The sequence below is a fragment of the Triticum dicoccoides genome, chromosome 2B, assembly GCF_002162155.2.
Source record: "Triticum dicoccoides isolate Atlit2015 ecotype Zavitan chromosome 2B, WEW_v2.0, whole genome shotgun sequence".
In the NCBI taxonomy this organism is placed as follows: Eukaryota; Viridiplantae; Streptophyta; class Magnoliopsida; order Poales; family Poaceae; genus Triticum; species Triticum dicoccoides.
Genome location: NC_041383.1, coordinates 641,330,743 through 641,339,639, shown reverse-complemented (window position 1 = coordinate 641,339,639; position 8,897 = coordinate 641,330,743).

Genomic DNA, 8,897 nt, shown 5'->3' with positions numbered 1-8,897 from the left:
CAAATGGTAGTCAGTCTAGCCACAGGTGAATAAGTATCGAAGAAATCTTCCTCTTCTTTATGGTCATAGCCCTTGGCCACAAGCCTAGTGTCGGTGTCAAAACTGGCGGATCTCGGGTAGGGGGTCCCGAACTGTGCGCCTAGGTGGATGGTAACAGGAGACAAGGGACACGATGTTTTACCCAGGTTCGGGCCCTCTTGATGGAGGTAAAACCCTACGTCCTGCTTGATTGATATTCATGATGTGGGTATTACAAGAGTAGTTCTACCACGAGATCAAGGAGGCTAAACCCTAGAAGCTAGCCTATGGTATGATTGTTGTTCGTCCTATGGACTAAAGCCATCCAGTTTATATAGACACCGGAGAGGGCTAGGGTTACACAGAGTCGGTTACAATGGTAGGAGATCTACATATCCGTATTGCCAAGCTTGCCTTCCACGCCAAGGAAAGTCCCATCCAGACACGGGACGAAGTCTTCAATCTTGTATCTTCATAGTCTTGGAGTCCGGCCGATGATGATAGTTCGGCTATCCAGACACCCCCTAGTCCAGGACTCCCTCAGTAGCCCCGAACCAGGCTTCAATGACGACGAGTCCGGCACGTATATTGTCTTCGGCGTTTGCAAGGCGGGTTCCCCTCCATACTCCATGTGTTTGCCGAATAGTGTCTGGTTTCCTTATAAATGTTGCGCTCCTTGGCTTCCACGTCCAATAATGGCCCTCTTCCACGTGTCATATGAATGCGAAAAGCCAAGGTATTTTTACGTTCCACTCCCCTAGCTGCGTGAATAAGCCGCCTATAAGAAAGGCGAGGATCCAGATCCGAATCACACCATCCTCCTTCCGCAAGCATTCATCGAAGCGCATCTGACAAAAATCCATTCCAACATGGACAGTCGACGCGGCTCCTCCTCTCGCGCTCCCAGACCTCAGCCAGGGATTGGAGGAGATGTACAGTCCCGCATAGCGAGTTAGTGACGCTCCAAGCTGAGGGATACCTTCCCCCAGCCTTCATGGTTCCGGTTCGAGCCGGACTGGCCACCTACAAGGGTGGGAAGCAGGCGGAGAGCGTCCCCAATCCCTCCAAAGGAGAGCGGGTATGCTTCGTCCCCTACCTAATAAGGGGACTCGGATTTCCCATACATCCGTTTCTCCGGGGGCTCCTGGAGTTCTATGGACTCCAACTTCACCACCTCACACATGCCTCCATTTTGCATATCGCGGGCTTTGTAGCTCTTTGCGAGCTATTCTTGGGTATCGAGCCCCATTTTGCGCTGTGGAAGAGACTGTTTTGCCTCGTACCCCGTTCTCATGAGGGGTCGATATATCAAGTGGGCGGAGCCGAAATATGGCGCATCGCCGGGACCGGATATCTATTCGGAACCCCGAAGAAGGCGTCCGAAGACTGGCCTTCGGAGTGGTTCTATATGGAAGACGCCCCGCTGCCGGATCTAGTTCGGATTGGCCTCCCGGAGTTTAGCAACGCTCCTCTGAAGAAACGCCTGAGTTGGCGCCCGCGGAGCCCTCAACGGGAAGATGATAGGAGCGTCCAATATCTGATGGGCCAGATACGGTTACTGGCCCATTCTGGATTAACCATGATTAGAGTCATGGCCACATGCATTATGTGAGGGGTGCAGCCGCTCCAATATAGGGGCTACCCCATGTGGGATTTCAATGGGGAGAATGACGCCACCCGTCATGGTCGCAAGGGGCCGGGATCGGCCGTCGATCTGGTGAAGATCCTGTCCGGCTTGTACAAGGGGGAGAAGGAGGACTTTTTCTGCACGAGTCCATTGAATGGATTCTCCATGAATAACCCTCAGAGCTGGGTAAGCGGACGTTTATATATCTGATCTGTGCTTTCAAAGATAAGTGTCTTACTTTATGATTTCGATGCAGGAACTGCGCCAGGATGTGGAGGGCATGGAAAGCCCGACTCCACAACCCGAGGATCCGGGAAGATCCCTTGATCTGGCCTCCGGAGAGGATCCGGACATAATGGTGGAACTGATTGACGGGGTGTGCCACCAGCTCAGCATAGATAATGCTCTAGTCGCCATTACGGCTGACTACCCCGGTTTATCTCCGGTTTCTCAGGTGAGTATGACCGAAGTCCTGACACTGTTACTTTTGTAATGCTTATTTCTGACCACCGTGTACCAACGGTGCTTCGCAGGAGGTGCCTTTACGGCGGGAAGCCGAGCCCGTGACGACTGACCAACCAGGGTCAGTGCGGCCCAACAGGCGGAAGAGGAGTGTGGCGCGAATCGAAACGTCACCGCAGAGGTATGGCGCACCCTTGTCCTTTAAGGGAAAGACTCCTGGGAGGTACATTAATGCTCATGATTCTTCCAGGAGAAAGAGCACTAGCCGGACTGAGCCCGGAGAGGTTGCCAACCAAGCCTCCGCCAGCCAGGCTCCATCGCCTGGTCCGGAGGGGGAGGCGAGCGCAAGGCGCGAGCCGGATGCTCCTCCAACGGAGGATGCCGACAGGTTGTCCGCCACCAGGTCTGAGGTGGAGAGCGCCATGAATCACAGGCGCCGTCGGACAGTTCTTCGTGACGCGTGTTTCTCCCCAGAGGCGTTGAATTCCTTTAATGCGGGAGACGCGCACTTCCGTGCTGCTCAAGATGGTTTAACCAGAGCCACGGAGCAGTATGTAAAAGACATACGGGAGAGGAATTTTAATGGTTATATATGCCAGTAGCCCCCGAGACTTAAAATAGTTAAAGTAACTGATTTAAGGATCATTTGTTATGAAGGATCTTACAGAGAAGAATACCCACCTGTCCCAGGAGCTTCAAGAATGCAAGGCCCAACTTGAGGCCGCGCTAGCCGCTGCCCGGGGAATCACAGAGACCCCCTCTGGTAATTCATATTTAGAAAAGAGAAGTAGTTTATGAAGTGCGGCGTGTGTGTATAATCTGACAATAATATTGGAGAGGGTGCCGGACTAGATCCGGACAAGGAACATCTGCTGCGCCAGCTTAAGGCCGGCGAGAAGGTGCTTATAAATGTGCAGCAAGAGAGGAACAAACTCCAAGATGCCAACACCCAGCTGGGCGAAGAACTAAAAGGTGTTCGGGTCCAGCTGTCTAACTCCGTAAAGGAGAATCGATGGCTTCGTCGCGGCATTTACAGTAAGTGCTTGAGCAAACTCTTTTGAAAAGAAGAGTTCGGCAAGGAAGTCGATTGACAAAATTGTGTCTGTAGGTGTGCTCACGGGTTGTCCGGCGGAGGAGATGCCTGGTTCCACGGGAGACCCTCTTCTCAAGCTGCTGCAACTGCACGAACATGTTCGGCAGGCTATGAGCGGCGTCGTTCAGGCCTTATGGCCTTCCGTCTCCCTACCCGAGGGTCTTGGAGGGCTTGCTGAGAAGCTTCAGGGAGTACGGCAGCGTTTCCGTCTGTGGAAGATATCGGCCTGCCATCAAGGCGCCAGGGAGGCCTGGGCCATGGTGAAGACGCGGTACACGAGGGCTGATCCAAACCACATGGCCGAGGTCGGACCTGTGGGGCCCGATGAGAAGGAGATCCCTGTGAGCCTGATGTATGGCCAAGTAGAGTTGGCCGTGAAATATTCCCAACGGGACTGTAAATTAGACAACCTGTTAGATGGGATTGAAGAGGAGTACAATCAGTCAGTTTGACGATGTAATTTAAAATGACATGTAAAATGCCTTCTAGCCGGATTGTAGATCGTTTGTCTTTGCGGACCTTTTCGCTTCAACCTCGGGACCCAACAGTCCGGAGTGTGTCCGAATACCCTGACGGTTATACAAAAACCGGGGCATGCATGGAGACAAGGCGTAGGGGTCATAAGTGCTTTATCAGACAAGTGCCCAACTAGCTATGTTATATTACATGGTTAGTAAGAAACATCTTCCAGGGAGAATAGTTCCGTTAGGGGTTACTTTCCCTGGGAGGCATGCCCTAAAGTGCATATCCAGACTATGAAAAGAGCAGAAAAAGCATCTGGGGGCAGAGAAATAAATAAGTAATGAATCATCTTTTAGGTCACCGACCGAAAATTTCCTTAAGAACGCTAGCTTTCGGCTTCACCCAGTCTGAGGTACACATCCGGCTGATCCGGCAGTAACAATCGTAGAGGTGCTCCCTTTACCTCCTAGCCGAACAATCGGGAACGTAGGGGTAAGCACAGGAGCCAGGCAACCCAGCTTGGCCAAAACTTAAGTCATATCGATGCATATAATGGTGAGTAAAAGGTACATGAGGAAGTATGACACATGTGTTGGGCATGAAGCCCGTATAGATAAGCTTCTGTTAAAGAAGCCCCCAGGTATAACGAGTGCGAGTAGCACATCAAGTGAGTGCGAACAGAGCGCAGATCAGCCCTCAAGAGGCTTGCACTGAAAGAGGGAGGAAAAAGGAGGGAAAACAAAGACAGCGAAAAAATATGAAAGGTGGACGGAGGAAGGAGACGAACTCTGAGCCCGGCACTAGGCGTAGAATCTTCGGAGACGGGCTGCGTTCCATGGGTTTGGCTCGAGTCGGTTGTTAGATGCGTTGCGTAGACGGTATGCACCGCCGGTAAGGACTTGGTCGATGATGAAGGGACCTTCCAATTTGGGCTTAAGTTTGTCCTTTTTCTTGTCCGGCAGGCATAGAACTAGTTCGCCAACATTGTAAGTTTTAGCCCGTACTTCTCTGCTTTGATATCTTCGAGCCTGCTGTTGATAGAATGCGGAACGGGATTTTGCCACGTCGCGCTCCTCCTCTAAGGCGTCCAAACTGTCCTGCCGATCTAACTCGGCTTCTCTTTATTCATACATGCGCACGTGAGGTGAGTCATGAAGTATGTTGCAGGGCAAAACTGCCTCAGCACCGTATACCATAAAAAATGGTGTGAATCCGGTAGTGCGGTTTGGCGTGGTCCGCACCCCCCAGAGTACGAAGTCTAGCTCCTCTACCCAGTGCGTGTTAGATTCCGTGAGGGACCGCACTAATCTGGGTCTAATGCCATTCCTGATTAGACCATTTGCCCGTTCCACTTGACCGTTAGTTTGAGGGTGATAGACTGAAGCGTAGTCGAGCTTGATGCCCATGTTTTTGCACCAGAGTTTAACCTCGTCGACCGTGAAATTCGTGCCGTTATCAGTGATGATGCTGTGGGGGACGCCGAAACGGTGTACTACCCCTGATATGAAGTCTATCACAGGTCCGGATTCTGCCGTTTTAACCGGCTTGGCCTCTATCCATTTGGTGAATTTGTCCACCATGACCAATAAGTATTTTTTCTTGTGGGTTCCCCCTTTAAGGGGTCCAACCATGTCAAGCCCCCAGACCGCGAACGGCCAGGTGATGGGTATAGTTTTGAGGGCGGTGGGTGGCATGTGGCTTTGATTAGCAAATAGCTGGCAACCGACGCATTGTTGGACTAAGTCCTGAGCATCTGCCCGGGCTGTCGGCCAATAAAATCCTGTACGGAAGGCCTTGCCTACAAGGGCCCGGGCTGCGGCGTGGTGCCAACCGAGTCCAGCGTGAATTTCAGCCAGGAGATTTCGCCCTTCCTCTTCAGAGATACACCTTTGAAGGACTTCGGTTGTACTTTTGTTATAAAGTTCTCCCTCATGGACCTTGTAGGCTTTAGATCGCCGAACTATGCAGCGGGCCTCATTTTGGTCTTCGGGGAGTTCCTGCCTGATTAAGTAGGCTAGGAATGGTTCCATCCACGGGGCAATTACTGCCATTATTTCGTGGGCTGAAGGTGTTATTTCATTGGCTGAGCCACCGATTGTGTCAGAATGTTCCGTGTTGGGTGGTGCAGTTGGTTCCGGGTTGTTATTTCTGGACTCTTCTTCCCATAATACGGATGGCTTAAAGAGCCGCTCCAGGAAGATGTTTGGAGGGACGGCGTCGCATTTTGCGCCGATGCGTGCCAACACGTCTACTGCCTGGTTATTATCCCGGGCTACATGGTGGAATTCGAGTCCTTCGAACCGAGCTGACATTTTTATGACGGCGTTACGGTAGGCTGCCATTTTCGGATCCTTGGCGTCAAAGTCTCCATTTACTTGGGATATTGCGAGGTTTGAATCCCTGCGCACCTCTAGGCGTTGAATACCCATGGAGATTGCCATCCGGAGACCATGTAGAATGGCCTCGTATTCGGCTGCATTGTTGGTGTCCGTGTACATTATATGAAGTACGTATTGGACTGTGTCTCCGGTTGGGGACGTCAAGACGATGCCATCCCCCAAGCCAGCCAACATTTTGGAGCCGTCGAAATGCATGATCCAATTGGAGTATGCGCCGTAATCTTTAGGGAGTTCGGCTTCGGTCCATTCGGCAATGAAGTCGGCCAAAACTTGCGACTTTATGGCTCGCCGTGGTTTGTAGGTTATGTCAAATGGTAAGAGCTCAATGGCCCATTTTGCAATCCTGCCCGTCGCGTCACGATTGTTTATAATATCGTTGAGAGGTACTTCGGAGGCCACCATTATGGAACACTCTTGAAAGTAGTGTCGCAGATTCCGGGATGCCATGAACACCGCATACACTATCTTTTGATAATGTGGGTACCGGGACTTGCATGGGGTTAAGACAGTGGATACGTACTACACTGGTTTTTGAAGAGGGAATTTGTGCCCTTCTGTTTCTCGTTCGACGACGAGTACGGCGCTGACAACTTGATGTGTTTCCGCGATATATAATAACATAGGTTCGCCCAGGTTGGGCGCGACCAGGACTGGATTTGTCACCAATATAGCCTTAATTTCTTCTAGTCTGACCTGCATCATCCGTCCATTTAAAGTGTTCAGTGCGCCGGAGGAGGCGATAGAGGGGCAGTGCCTTTTCTCCCAAACTGGAGATGAAGCGGCTTAGAGCCGCCACACATCCAGTTAGTTTTTGTATTTGTTTGAGGTCTTTTGGGATATCCAATTGTGACAGAGCTCGGATCTTGGCTGGGTTTGCTTCAATTCCTCTACCGGATACAATGAAGCCCAAGAGCTTTCCAGCTGGTACACCGAAAACACATTTTTCCGGTTGAGCTTAATGTCGTATGCTCGGAGGTTGTCGAATGTAAGCCTCAAATCGTCTACTAGAGTTTCGACGTGTTTGGTCTTAACGACCACATCGTCTACGTACGCCTCCACTGTTTTGCCTATCTGGGTGGCCAAACATGTCTGAATCATGCGCTGATATGTTGCGCCGGCGTTTTTGACTCCGAAGGGCATTGTGTTGAAGCAGAATGGTCCGTACGGAGTAATGAATGCCGTTGTGGCCTGGTCTTTTTCCACCATCTTGATTTGATGGTATCCGGAGTATGCGTCGAGGAAGCACAATGAATCGTGCCCTGCGGTAGCATCGATGATTTGGTCGATGCGAGGGAGAGGGAAATGGTCCTTTGGACAGGCCTTGTTAAGGTCTTTGAAATCGACACAAAGGCGCCAGGATTTGTCCTTTTTTGGTACCATTACCAGGTTGGCTAGCCAGTCCGGATGTTTTATGTCTCTGATGAATCCGGCTTCTAAGAGTTTGGCTAGCTCCTCTCCCATTGCCTGTCTTTTGGGTTTGGAAAATCGCCGAAGAGCCTGTTTGACTAGCTTGAATCCTTTTAGGATATTTAGGCTGTGTTCTGCCAGCCTGCATGGGATTCCTGGCATATCTGAAGGGTGCCAGGCAAAAATGTCCCAATTTTCCTGAAGGAATTCTCCTAATGCGGCTTCTACATCAGGATTTAATTGTGCCCCAATGGAGGCCGTCTTTGTGGGGTCCGTTGGATGGACCTGGAATTTGACTATTTCGTCTGCTGGTTTAAAAGTGGTGGACTTAGACCTCTTATCGAGTATCACATCGTCCCTATCCACCATGGAGCGCAGCGCAGTGAGTTCTTCTGCTGCTAGGGCTTCAGATAATGCCTCTAGGGCCAGTGCGGCTGTCTTATTTTCAGCGCGGAGTGCTATATCTGGATCACTGACAAGAGTGATTATTCCATTGGGCTCGGGCATTTTGAGCTTCATGTACCCGTAATGGGGTATAGCTTGGAAGATTGTGAATGCCTCTCTCCCTAACAAGGCATGATATCTGCTGCCGAACGGGGCCACTTGGAACGTGACCTCGTCGGACCTGTAATTGTCCGGCGAGCCGAACACTACATCTAGTGTGATTTTTTCTGTGCAGCGTACTTCTCGACTAGGGATTATTCCTCTGAAGGTTGTGCTTCTTCGCTCAATGCGGCTCCGGTCAATTTCCATTTTTTGGAGGGTTTCCTCGTAGATGAGGTTTAATCCGCTGCCGCCATCCATGAGTACCTTGGTAAGACGAAAGCCGTCCACTATCGGACTGAGGACCAATGCGGCTGGTGCTTGGGCTGTTCGGAATTTAGGTTCATCGCTCGCATTGAAGCTGATAGCCGTGTCGCTCCATGGATTTGTTGTTGCTACTTGGTAGACTTCGGCGAGGCTGCGGATTGTTCGTTTCCGCATGTTATTTAATGCGAAAGTCTCGAAGACTGTTAATACCGTACTGGTACTGTTGGGCTGGTTACACGGGGCTAGAAAGCCTTCGCCACTTTTGGCCACCTGCCATAGTATCCAACATGCTCGAAGGCTATGTGTTGGAGTGGCGCCCTCTGTACTGTGGATTTTACAGGGTCCGTTGAGCCATCCCTCTAGTACGGTTCCGTGCCCTTTAGGGGGTTTTTGCTTTTTGTTTTTTAACCTAGGTGCTTGAGTATGACACACCCTTTTATTTCGAACTAGGGTTGTATTCAGGGCCGGATTGTCCCAAAACCTGGTTTTGGTTTTCCAGGCACTCTCCATCGCACAGTATTTTTGTACTATGATCGCCAGGTCGGCGAAGCGTGTAACTTCGCGACGACTTATGGCGTTCATGATTCCCTTGTCCGTGCAATTGTTGCAGAAAATTGAG